Source organism: Equus asinus, chromosome 24, assembly GCF_041296235.1.
Source record: "Equus asinus isolate D_3611 breed Donkey chromosome 24, EquAss-T2T_v2, whole genome shotgun sequence".
Lineage (NCBI taxonomy): Eukaryota > Metazoa > Chordata > Mammalia > Perissodactyla > Equidae > Equus > Equus asinus.
In genome coordinates, this window is record NC_091813.1 from 14403325 (window position 1) to 14416538 (window position 13214).

Consider the following 13214-nt stretch of genomic DNA (forward strand, 5'->3'; position numbering starts at 1 on the left):
CCCAGCCTTAGGGTAAAACCAGCATCATGAAAGGCAGAGTAGAGAGTGGAAAAGAAACAAGTCTTTGGTGATATTAGTGGACAGCTGGACAGCAACTCTCGCCTGGAGCCTCTTGTCTCTGGACTTCACACTAAAGTGCATCCGTAGGTCAGGCTGCTTAGCAGCTGACAGGAGGATTTCCATCACTTCAACTAAAGTGTCTAGGAGACAACACCGCCTAGAGCTCTTTTGTGCCAAATATCTCAATTCCCACATCCCTCTGACTGTTCATCAACCTTAAGCGTGTTAAAATCTCAATCCTAGATCAATCCAACAGCATGTTTTCAGTCTCCCACTTAGGGTACTGAACACCACTGAAAGAAGTAACTTTGTAAAGAGTGAGCGTACAAAATTAATTCCCACTTCAGCTTATCCTCATCGATGCCAACAATCCCTTCTATGAGTTCTTAGTGACGGTTTTTCTCAGTAATCATCTTGAACCTTTACCATTCTCAAGTCTCTTACTCCGCCTATCCTCTTTCCCATGCTCAGCAATGAGCCTGACTCCCACGCCAGAGGCATCAAAGACAAACAGTTAAGATTCTTCTTAGATATTGCTGCATAGTAAATTACCTCAAAACATAGCAGCTTCAGCGAACAAAGACTGATTATCTCACAGGTTCTGGGGGTCAGGAATACAGGAGTGGCTCAGCTGGGTGGTTCTGGCTCAGAATCTCTCATGAGGTTTCAGTCAAGATGTTGGCCAGGGCTGCAGTCAGCTGAAGACTTGACTGGGGCAAGAAGAATCCACTTCTAAGCTCATTCATGTGGCTGCTGGCTAGAGGCCTCAGTTCCTCCCCATGTGGGCCCTGTCACAGGGTTAGGTGTCCTCACTACATGGCAGCTGGTGCTCCCCAGTGTGAATCACCCGAGAAGGACGGAGAGCAAGGAGGATGCTGCTACGCTTACTATGACCTTGTCAGACACAATCACTTTTGCCACATTCTGTTCATCAGGAACAAGGTGCTGGCCCAGCCCACGCTCAAGGGGAGGGAAAACAGGCCGCCTTTCGAAGGGAGGAGCGTCCAAGAATGAGTGGACATATTTTTAAACCACCGCAATTCTAAACAACTCATCTCACCTGAAAACTTATTCAGCTGAACCCACCTGACTCTCTCCTTCCTCAGTTGAAAGCTAATTCCTCCACTTGGACTCCGGATCTCATTCCTTCCTGCCTTCTACCAACCAGTAATTTTCAATTCTTTCTTTCAGCTTTAATCTCTCATCTTTTTTAAAGATTTTATTTTTCCTTTTTCTCCCAAAAGCCCCCCAGTACACAGTTGTGTAGTTTTAGTTGTGGGTCCTTCTGGTTGTGGCGTGTGGGATGCTGCCTCAGCATGGCTTGATGAGTGGTGCCATGTCCGCGCCAAGGATTCAAACCAGCGAAACCCTGGGCCGCCAAAGCTGAGCACACAAACCTAACCACTCGGCCACGGGGCTGGCCCCTAATCTCTCATCTTTTATTGGCCTTCCTTTCTCAGCATATTAACAGCTTGGGTCTCTTTCATCTTAAAAAAAAATCTTTCATCAATATGTGTCTATCATCAGCTTTTTTCCCTTTCCTTCATAGTTTTGAAATAGTTGTTTATTGGCAGTGGTCCTCTAATTTTAATGTCCATGAGAACCTGGCAGAGCAACAAAATGCAGATTCCCTTGCCCTATCATAAACGATTCTGCTTTTTTTTTTTTAACAAGCACTCCTGATGACTTTGATGTGGATGGGCTAAAGATCACACTTTCAAAGTCACTGCTTTTGCTGTCTCCATTTCCTCATGTTTACATTCATTCCTTATGCCAATGCAGCCCTGCTTCCTTCTCGTTGCTCCACCAAGATGTTTAATAAACTTCTCCCTCTGGTTGTCCAACCCAAGGGACATTTTCATTTCCACTCTACTTGCCTTCTCTCTGGCATCTGACGCTGCTGATCAAGCTCTCCCTTGGGGGAATCCCAATTCTCTACTTATTTCCCTTCTCCTTCTCCTCAATTATCTCTGCATCAGGCTCTTCTTTCTCCTAATGGATTCCCAAGGTTCTCATCACAGTTTGCTGAGTAATTTTATCTAATTCTGTGGCTTCCTCTACTACTTATATGTTGATGACTCCTAAATCTTTATTTCTCATCCAGATCTCATTCTTGAATTGGAGACTAGATAGTCTTGGCTTCCCTGATACCACATTCTTGATTTTCCTTCTATCTCTCTGTTACTCCTTTTTAGTTTCCTTGTCTGGTTATTTTCCCTCCTTCTGGTCTCTAAATGTTTGTCAAGATCCAGTCCTGAGACCGCTTGTCATTCTACCTTCTCTCCCCAGGAAATCTTGAAGAATTTTGCTATGTGGATTACTATTCTCTCATTTTCCCTTCCAGTCAGACTGCTTTTCTGAGTTCCAGATCCATACATCAAACAGCCTACAACGGCTGTTTTCTAGATGTTTTCCCAAATATCTAAAATTTAACATGTCTGAAATTTTTATCTTCCCCCAAGACTCTTCATCCTTCAGGCATCCCAATTCCGGTAAGTCCACCACTCAGGCGCCCGTGCCAAATACCTGGAGATCATCATCCTTGACATCTTCTTCCCTGTTCAGGTCTAATCTATTGCCAATTCCCACCTACTGTATTCACAAGACATCTCAAATCTATCTACTTCTTTATACTCCATCCCCTCTTAACTAGGTTACTGCAATAGGTTCCTAATTGGTTGCTTCTACTTGTACTCTTGTCCACACAAGAGTGATCTTAAAATACAGAGAATGTCATTTCCTGCTTGCTCTGGATACAATGTAAAATGCTTACCATGGGCTCCTGCTTACTCCCCAGTGGCTTTCTTCTCTGCATCTCAGCCACAAATGACCTACTCTCAGTTCACTAAAATACACTGTTATGGGGTGAATGTTTATGTTCCCCTAAATTCCTATGTTGAAGCCCTAACCCTCAGTGACTATATTTGGAGAAAGGGTCTCTGGAGGTGATAAAAGTTAAATGAGGTCATAAGGGAGGGGCCCTGATCTGAGGGCTGGTGCCCTCGTAAGAGACACCAGAGCTCTCTCCCTGTCCATATGCACACACACACTCACACCTGTGTGCACACCGAGGAAAGGCCACGTGAGCACACAGCAAAAAGGTGGCCCTTCTGCAAGCCAGGAAGAGAGCTCACACCAGAAACCAACCTTGCTGGCTTGATCTTGCACTTCTAACCTCTCAAATTGTGAGAAAATAAATTTCTCTTGTTGCAGCCACCCGTCTACAGGATTTTGTTATGGCGGCCCAAGCAGGCTGACACACACCGATTTCTTTTTCCACTTGTGTAAACTCTTGTGTCAGTAATATTATTCCCTTTTTGCCTGGCTAACTTCTTACTCATTCTTCAGGCTTTAGCTTAAATATCACTTCCTCAGAGCGACCTTCCCGTACTCCCTGACCTACATTATATCTCCTTATTATATTTTCTTACTTTTTCTTCAAAAAGTTGGTTTCTATTTGTGTGATTCTTTTGTGTCTACCACTCTAGACTAAGAGCTTCGCAGGCCAGGGCTGTATTGCTGGCACTTGGCAGGCATTTGATAGTACTTGCCAAAAGAATGAATTATCACAATAGATTACAATTGTTTACTTTTTATTGTTTCTTTCCTAAACTAGGTTATCTCCTTGCAGCAGAAGCTGGGACTTATTTGTTGTAGTGTCATATCAGGGCAACATGTATAGGAGACACTCCATAAATGCTTGTTGTGTGAGTGAGAGACCAGGGCCTCGCCTTGAACATGCACAAGAACCACATGAGGATCTTAACATGAGGATTCTGGTTCAGTAAGTCTGTGGTGACGCCTGAGATTCTGCATCTCTCACAAGCTCCCACACGATGCTGATGCCACTGGACTCTGGACCAAGCACACTTTGAGTAGTGAGGGATGAGATTACTCTAAATCCTTCCTAGTTCCAACTTTCTATGATTCTAGAGACTACATAATTGGACGATGTCATCTATTTAACTGAGTTCATGTGCAATCTTTTCTAGATTCCTTTTCTAATCAAGAGCATAAAGGAACATATTTCAGTGCTGTAATTATTTGCTATTTCCTTGGATCCTCTTTTGGGTACTCAGGCTTAGTTTCCACTTTGCAATCTCAAATACATTTCTCAAGTCCCTGTGCAGTGACTGGTTCACATTTCCTCCTGTCCTTGCTCACAGAAATGGCTTCTTGTGCCTTTATTCCTTCAACTTTAAGGGGATCTTTATTATATCAATTATGTCTGTATCAGATCTTTCAAATTATCACTAAATTTAACAAAGTTTTCTTGAATTTAATTTGCCTTTCAAGTATGCTTCTTTTCTTTCCTCATTATGTTAAACTCCATCAGTTTTTAACTCACCAATATGTATACTCAATAAATACTTCCTAGCTTGTAAGGCTCACAAAATTCTTCCCTCTAATTTCTACTTGACAAAGTCTCTGGTATATTGTAAATACTTCCAGTGCTAGACATTTGGTCTTTGTGATTAAAACCAGAGGTTCATTCATTCAACAAATATTTACTGAGCACACGATGTGAAAGGTACTATAATAAAACTTTCATGCATGACCAATCTTGGGATGTGAAAACATGATTATATTGCTACATAGGATAAGAGATATATTAGAAGAGTTTTTTGATCACAGTAGACTTCTCATGTACAGTGTAAAATTTTTATTATTCTGATTATCAGAACCTTATGCTTTAAAAAATCTAATTCAGCCACTACATCCATATTGAAAATATGAAAGGTTTTATATTTAACAAGGATTAAGGTAAACATGTAGTTTAAAAATAAAAATCATATAAAACTATACAAAGAATGGTTGAACTTCAAAATGTAAACACTTCAAATATTTTAGTAAGTTTAATAATTAATCAAATCTATTTCTGGTTTTGAAAGTTTAAATTCATTTTAACTATATGAAACACTATGAAGATAATAACTCAAGAAGGTACCACTCTCTCTATAAAATGAGTGGCTCTTTGGTAGTCAGTATACAAGCAATTATTGTTCCTACAAATGTCAAATTACTAAAAAAAATATTACTGTTTAAGCCAAGTAGTTATCATTGTCAGATGAGCAACTGCCAGATTCCTAGCCACACAGAAGACCGATAGGCTCTGTGGGCTTCTGCAGCGTAACTTCTGTGGGAATTCTGAATCTTAGGGGGCCTTTCCATCCCAAGACTGTGATTAGATCGGCAAGGCATAAATTACTGAGGTGAAGTAATATGCAGTCATGTGTCATTATTAATATAATTAATTCCACAAAAGAATTATGTGAAAGTAAATATATATGTGAAAAGTGAATATATAACATAATATCCATAGACTATGGCTGAATACTAAAGTATGTCTATTGAAATTGTTTTGAGATTGGTACAGAGTAGAGAAGTTGAGAGGGCAAAATATCTTAATGAGATTGCTGAGAGGATGGTGGCATAGATGGACTCTGAACTCACCTCCTCCTACAGACACAACAAACTGACAATTACTCTTGGGACAACTAACCCTGAGAGAGAACTGGAAACTGGATAAAAAGAACCCTACAAGAAGTGACACAGCTAACTTGTAACGAGGGGAAAAGGCAGAAATTCCTTCCTGGAGAGAACAAAGCCACAGTCTAGCTGCAGTGCTTCATGGCCAGGAGCAATCCCAAGGTACAAAGCCTTCCCTGGAGGAGTGGGGGATCTGAGCAGGAGAGCTAGACCAGAATAAGCAGCTTTTGGACTCAGCACAACTGAGAAATGTGTCATAATACCTGGCTTTGCTGGCTATTAACAACAATGGGAAATACCCCCAGAAAAGCTATCAAACATAAGAGAAGGAAAAGCCTGCTCTTAAAGGGCTCACGCACAAATTCAACTGTTTCTGAAAGCAACCTAAAATCACTAGAGAGAAAGGTGCACGGTCCTTTTCTTTGGTGAAAAGAGACTCACTTGACAGACTCTGGGTGCATCTTGGTGCGAGGTGAGACCTCCCAATGCTGAGAACACCTCCCCAGGGACTGAGACGTTGGTGGCAGTCATTATTGTGACCTAGTACAGGCGTGCTCACACAGATGCTAGCAGATGCCACTGGAGTCCTTGCCCTGGCCTGTTGCCACGGGGGTCTGCCCCAGCCACCAGAAGACTGATTTAATCCAGCTCAGCCAGGGAAGGCAGTCCACCCTAGGGACTGGTCCCACCCAACAGCAAGCCCTTGGGCAACCTGTGGGCCTGCATAGACGGTGTGTGTGGGGCCTTTGCTGTGGGGCGAGTGGGGGTCCAGTTCAGTAGGTCAGGGCGTGTGCATGGGGCAGGACAGCGTTGAAGGGTGTGTGGCCCTGAGGGTGGTGGGGCTTGTCAGTTGCAGCAGACTTGTGCTTCTCAAAGAGCCACATAGCAGATCAACTGCACCTTCCAAAGTCTGAAACAACTGCATGCTCCCACACGTGGGGCTGGCCCCAATCAGCTGCAATCCTGAGAGAGCTGACAACAGCCTTGCATGCTGGAGGCATACAGCAACTGTAAGCCCCTGAGCCTCGCAACCAGCCACACTTGGAGCCTACTCACTTGACAGAAAAACTGCAGCAGAAATGTATTAGACCTTGCAGCCAACTGTGTTGGGGCTCCCTATGCCTGAAAAAGTGACTGAAGGGTCCATAGCAGGCCCTAATAGCTGAGCATTACAACCAGCTGGCCAGGGGGACAGTCTAGACACCCTGGGCACCTGCAGCAAGAGAAATCCTGCCACAACAGAGGGACACATGTAGCCCATACAGGGGACACTCCTGGAACGTTTGGAACTGGTGACAAGAGGGAAGCACATGGCTGGGCCTCATAAGGCATCTCTTACATAAGGTCACTTCTCCAAGATTGGGAGCCATAGCTGACCTACCTAATACATAGATACAAGCACAGAGAAAGAGGCAAAATGACGAGACAAAGGAATATGTTCCAAATAAGGGAACAGGACAAATCCTCAGGAAAAGAACTAAACGAAACAGAGATAAACAATCTACCTGATAAAGAGTACAAAGTAATAGTCATAAGGATGCTCACTGATGTTGGGAGAAGAACAGATGAACATAGTGAGAACTTCAACCAAGAAATGGAAAATATAAAAAAGAACCAATCAGAGCTGAAGAATACAATAATGGATTGAAAAATTCACTACAGGGACAGAAAGTAGATGATACAGAAGAACGGATCAGTGAGCTGGATGAAAGACTAGAGGCAATCACCCAAGCTGAATAGAAAAAAAAGCACTGAATGAGGACAGTCTAAGGGAAATATGGGACATCAAGCACAGTAACATCCATATTATAGGTGTCCCAGAAGGAGAAGAGAGAGACAAAGGGGCAGAGAATCTATTCAAAGAAATAACAGCTGAGAACTTTCCTAACCTAAGGAAGGAAACAGACATGAAGGTACAGGAAGCACAGAGAGCTCCAAACAAAATAAACCAAAGAGGCCCACACCAAGATACATTACAATTAAAATGTCAAGAATTAAAGATAAAGAGAGAATCTTTTAAAAAAATTATTTACTTATTTATTTATTTTTTGAGGAAGATTAGGCCTGAGCTAATATCTGCTGCCAATCCTCCTCTTTTTGCTGAGGAAGACTGGCCCTGAGCTAACATCTGTGCTCATCTTCCTCTACTTTATATGTGCACACCTGCCACAGCATGGCTTAACAAGCAGTGTGTAGGTCTGCACCTGGGATCCGAACTGGCAAACCCCAGGCCACTGAAGTGGAATGTGTGAACTCAACTGCTGTGCCACCAGGCCAGCCCTAAAGAGAGAATCTTAAAAGCCACAAGAGAAAGGCAAGTGACATACAAAGGAAACCCCATATGACTATCAGCTGACGTCTCAGCAGCAACCCTATAGGATAGAGGAGAGTGGCATGATATATTTAAAGTGCTGAAAGGAAAAAAACCTATAGCCAATAATACTTTACCTGGCAAGGTTATCATTCAGAATGGAAAGAGAGATAAAGAATTTTCAAGACAAAAAACTAAAGGAGTTTATCACGAAGAAACCAGCCTTACAAGAAGTGCTAAAGAGACTTAGTTAAGTGGAAAAGAAAAGACCACAAATAGGAACAAGAAAATGATCCAAAAACAAACAAAGAAGCTAATCATCAGGGAAATGCAAATCAAAACTACACTAAGATATCACCTTACACCCGTTATATTGGCAAAAACATCCAAAACCAAGAATGACAAATGTTGGAGAGGTTGTGGAGAAAAAGGAACCCTCAGACACTGTTGGTGGGAATGCGAACTGGTACAGCCACTATGGAAAACAGTATGGAGATTTCTCAAAAAGTTAAAAATAGAAATACCCTATGACCCAGCTATCCCATTACTGGGTATCTATCCTAAGAACCTGAAATCAGAAATCCCAAGAGTCCGTTGCACCCCTATGTTCATCGCAGCATTATTTACAATAGCCAAGACGTGGAACCAACCTACATGCCCAGAAACTGATGATTGGATAAAGAAGATATGGTATATATACACAATGGAATACTACTCAGCCATAAAAAAAGACAAAATTGGCCCATTCGCAGCAATGTGGATGGACCTCGAGGGTATTATGTTAAGCGAAATAAGCCAGTCAGAGAAAGACGAACTCTATATGACTCCACTCATAGGTGGCAGCTAACATATTGACAAGGAGATCTGATCGGTGGTTACCAGGGAAAAGGGGGGGTTGGGGGAAGGCACAAAGGGGGAAGAGGTGTACCCACAACATGACTAACAAAAATGTACAACTGAAATCTCACAAGGTTGTAATCCCTCATAACATTAATAAAAAAAAAATGAACTGGAAAAAAAAACAAACAAAGAAAACAAAACAATAAAATCACTGGTAAAGATGAATATATAGTAAAGGAAGCTATCAACCACCAATGAAATTAACACAAAGGTGAAAAGACAGAAGCACTAAAATTATCTGTTTCCGTGATAAGAGTGTAACAGATACACACACACAAAAGAGGTTATAGATGATATCAAAAACATAAAATGGGGGAGGAGAGGAGTAAAAGAGTACAGCTTTTAGCAAAAAGTCAAACATAAGAGATCATTGACAATATAGATTGCTATTTATGTAGGTTATTATACATGAACCTCATGGTAATCAGAAACCAGAAATCTATAATAAATACACAAAAAATTAACAGAAAGGAACCCAAAAATAATACTTAAGAAAGCCATCAAACCACAAGGGAAGAGAGCAAGAGAAGAAAGGAACAGAGAAGAACCACTAAAACACCCAGAAAAAATGTAACAAAATGGCAATAAGTACATTCTTATCAATAGTTACTTTAAATGTCAATGGACTAAATGCTTCAATCAAAAGACACAGGGTGGCCAACTGGATAAAAAAACAAGACCCATATATATACTGCATACAAGAGACACACTTCAGACTTAAAGACACTCACAAACCGAAAGTGAAAGGATGGAAAAAGATACACCACGCAAATGGCAAGAAAAGAAAGTGGGGGGGTAGTAATATTTATATTAGACAAAATAGACTTTAAAACAAAAACTGTAACATGAGACAAAGAAAGGCACTACATAATGATAAAGGGAACAATCCAACAAGAGGACATAACACTTGTAAATATCTATGCACCCAACACAGGAGCACCTAAGTACACAAAGCAATTATTAACAGACATAAGAGGAGAAATAGATAGTAACACAATAATAGTAGGGGACTTTAACACTCCACTTACACCAATGGATAGATCATCCAAACAGAAGATCAATGAGGACACACTGGCCTCCAATGACACATCAGACCAGAGGGACTTAGTAGACATAGAACATTCTGTCCAAAAACCACAGAATACACACTCTTTTCAAATGCACAGGGAACATTCTCCAAGAAAGATCACGTTAGGCCACCAAACGAGTTTCAACAAATTTAAGAAGACTGAAATAATACCAAGCATCTTTTCTGACCACAACAGTATGAACACAGAAATCAACTACACAAATAAAACCGGAAAAGCCACAAATATGTGGAGATCAAACAAAATGTAACTGAACAACTACTGAGGCAACGAAGAAATCAAAGGAGAAACCAAAAAATTCCTGGAGACAAATGAAAATGAAAATATGACATGTCAAAATTTATGGGATATAGCAAAAGTGGTGCTAAGAGGGAAGTTTATAGCAATATAGGCCTACCTCAAGAAACAAGAAAAGTCTTCAATAAATAATTTAACAGCACACCTAAAGGTACTGGAAAAAGATCAAACAAAGCCGCAAAAGAGTAGACGGAAGGAAATAATAAAAATCAGAGCAGAAATAAATGAAATAGAGACTAAAAAAACAATAGAAAAAATCAATGAAAATAAGAGCTGGTTCTTTGAAAAGATAAATAAAACTGACAAATCTTTAGTCAAACTTAAGTTTCCTTAAGGCACTGATCTTCAGAGAAGGTGAAATGGCTTTAGACAGCTAAGATTAGAATGAGAAACACATTCAACATCACTATGAGGGCAATGCAAACCCAAACTACAATGAGATATCACCTCACTCCAGTCAGAATGGCTGTAATTAACAAGACAGGAAACAACAAGTGTTGGAGAGGATGTGGAGAGAAGGCAACCCTCGTACACTGCTGGTGGGAGTGCAAACTGGTGCAGCCACCATGGAAAGCAGTGTGGAGATTCCCCCCAAAATTAAGAATACCGTGACGTCAGCAACATGGTGGACTGAGCTATTCCCTTTGTCTCTCCCCCTTTCGAATCTCAACTAAATGGACATTCACTGACCAACAGAGGAAGCCCACACAGTACAACAGGATGCCTGAGAGACACATGCAGCTATAAATCTGAGGGTGGAAGGACTGGCCCTCTGGGAAGTGGCAGAGAGAGGTGAGCACTCCTGGCCCCTCCTCCGGTAGCCCTGTGCACATGCATGAACACTTTCCAGCTTGGTGCAAGTGCCCTGAAATTGGGAACATGCACTGGATTGACTGTAGGAAGAGGTGGTGGCTGCCCTTAGCCCACTCGTGATTGCTTTCCTGGTGGTGGGGAGGAGCCCACTGTGCCCGTGTGGGCCCAAGGAGGGGCCCCAGCTCAGTGTCAGGGAGGAAGCCCCACCTACCAAGCACAGTGGCCAGCAGGACCCCAAGCAGAAACCACAGCAGAGGTATATGCTGGGGCAAGTGCACTGCAGGCCTGCGTGAGCACTCACAGTACTACTGAGCCCCAAAAGAGGGAATGTGCCCCTGGGGTGACCGTAAGAAGAGGTGGCAGTCCTTAGCCTGCTCCTGATCGCTTTCCTAGTGGGGGAGGAGCCCACTGGGTCCCTGCAGCCCCGAGGAGCAGCCCGAGCTCCATCCTGGCAAGGAAGCCCTGCCCACTGAGCACAGCCCACAGCCCAGCACCTGAACGTTCCCCTGGAGGGTCCAGCACTCACAGTACCACCACAGCTTCCAGCAGATGAGGTTGCACCCGAAACACTGCTCCTGCTCCCACCTAGCAGCAACAGGTGGAATGTGCGACCTAGTACTGCCACAGATGCCCCAACAAAAGACCAGTTCATCAAACACCACGAGAAACTGCAGCAACAATTCAGGCCAGAAGGAAAAAGACAATTCTCCAGAAACCAACCCTGAAGGCACACACATTTACAACTTAAATGACAGAAATCAAAACAGCTGTCATAAGGAAACTCAACGATTTACAAGAGAACACTGAAAGATAGTTCAACGAGCTCAGGAATAACAGGAATCTCTTCAACAAGGAGATTGAACTTATAAAAAAGTATCGAGCAGAAATTCTGGATATGAAAAACAATGAAATAAAAAATCATCTACAATCTTTAAGAAATAGAGCTGATGTTATGGAGGAAAGAATTAGTGATTTAGAGGATAAAAATATAGAAATTCTACAGGTGGAGGAGGAGACAGAACTAAGACTTAAAAAAAATGAAGGAATTATCTGAAAAATATCTGACTCAATTAGGAAAGGCACCATAAAGATTATATGTATTCCAGGGGGAGAAGAGAGGGAAGAAGGAGCAGAGAGGTTGTGCAAAGAAATAATTGCTGAAAATTTCCCAAACCTGGGAAAGGATCCAGATTTACGAATACATGAAGCTATTAGAATGTCTAATTACATCACTGTCAAAAGACCTTCACCAAGGGATATCACAGTAAAACTGGCAATAGACAATGACAAAGAAACAATATTAAGGGCAGCAAGGCAGAAGAAAATAACCTACAAAGGAACCCCTATTAGGCTTTCAGTGTATTTCTCAGCAGAAAACCCACAGGCTAGGAGAGACTCAAAATACTAAAAGACAAAAACTTTTAGCCAAGAATACTCTATGCAGAAAAAATGTCCTTCAGATATGATAGAGAAATAAAAGCTTTCACAAATAAACAAAGGCTGAGGGACTTCATTGCCACTAGACCTCTCCTACAAGAAATGACTAAAGATGCCCTCACACCAGCAACAAAAACGAAAGGTCTACAAAGCTCTGAGCAAGGAGACAAACAGAGAGACATGATCAGAAACCTGCAGCTCTCAACCAGAACAGGGAGGCAAAGGCTCAATTACAACTTAAAAGAGAAAGGGAAAGAAAGCATCAAACATAATGATAAACACTTCAACTCAGCCACAAATGCACAAAATTCAAAACAGAACAATTTCTAACAGCAGTTACTCAGAAGGGGAAGAGGAAGAGGACAGAACCTGCTTAGGTTAATAGAGATAAGAGGCTACAAGAAAGTGGACTATTTCATCTATGAGATCTTATATACAAACCTCACGGTAACCACTAAACAAAAAATCAAAGCAGAGTTCACAATTCACAAAAAGAGAGAAAACTGAGAAAACCTCCTCAGAAAACCAACAAAATGAAATAGCAGTCAGAAATACAAAGGAGAGAAGCAATGGAAACATAGAACAACCAGAAAACAACAGATAAAATGGCAGTATTAAACCCTCATATAACAATAATCACTCTAAATGTAAATGGGGTTCGCCAATCAAAAGACACAGAGTAGCTGGATGGATTGAAAAACAAGACCCAACAATATGCTGCCTCCAGGAAACACATCTGAGCTCTAAAGACAACACAGGCTCAGATTGAAGGGATGGAAGACAATACTCTAAGCTAATAGCCAACAAAAGAAAGCAGG

General features: G+C 41.8%; 1 protein-coding gene across 4 annotated transcripts in view; it reads right to left on the reverse strand.

Annotated features, from left to right (window-relative positions):
• The window catches only part of SLC17A5 (solute carrier family 17 member 5), a 69444-nt gene that overhangs the window by 11253 nt on the left and 44977 nt on the right, over positions 1 to 13214 (reverse strand). The window lies entirely within an intron of this gene.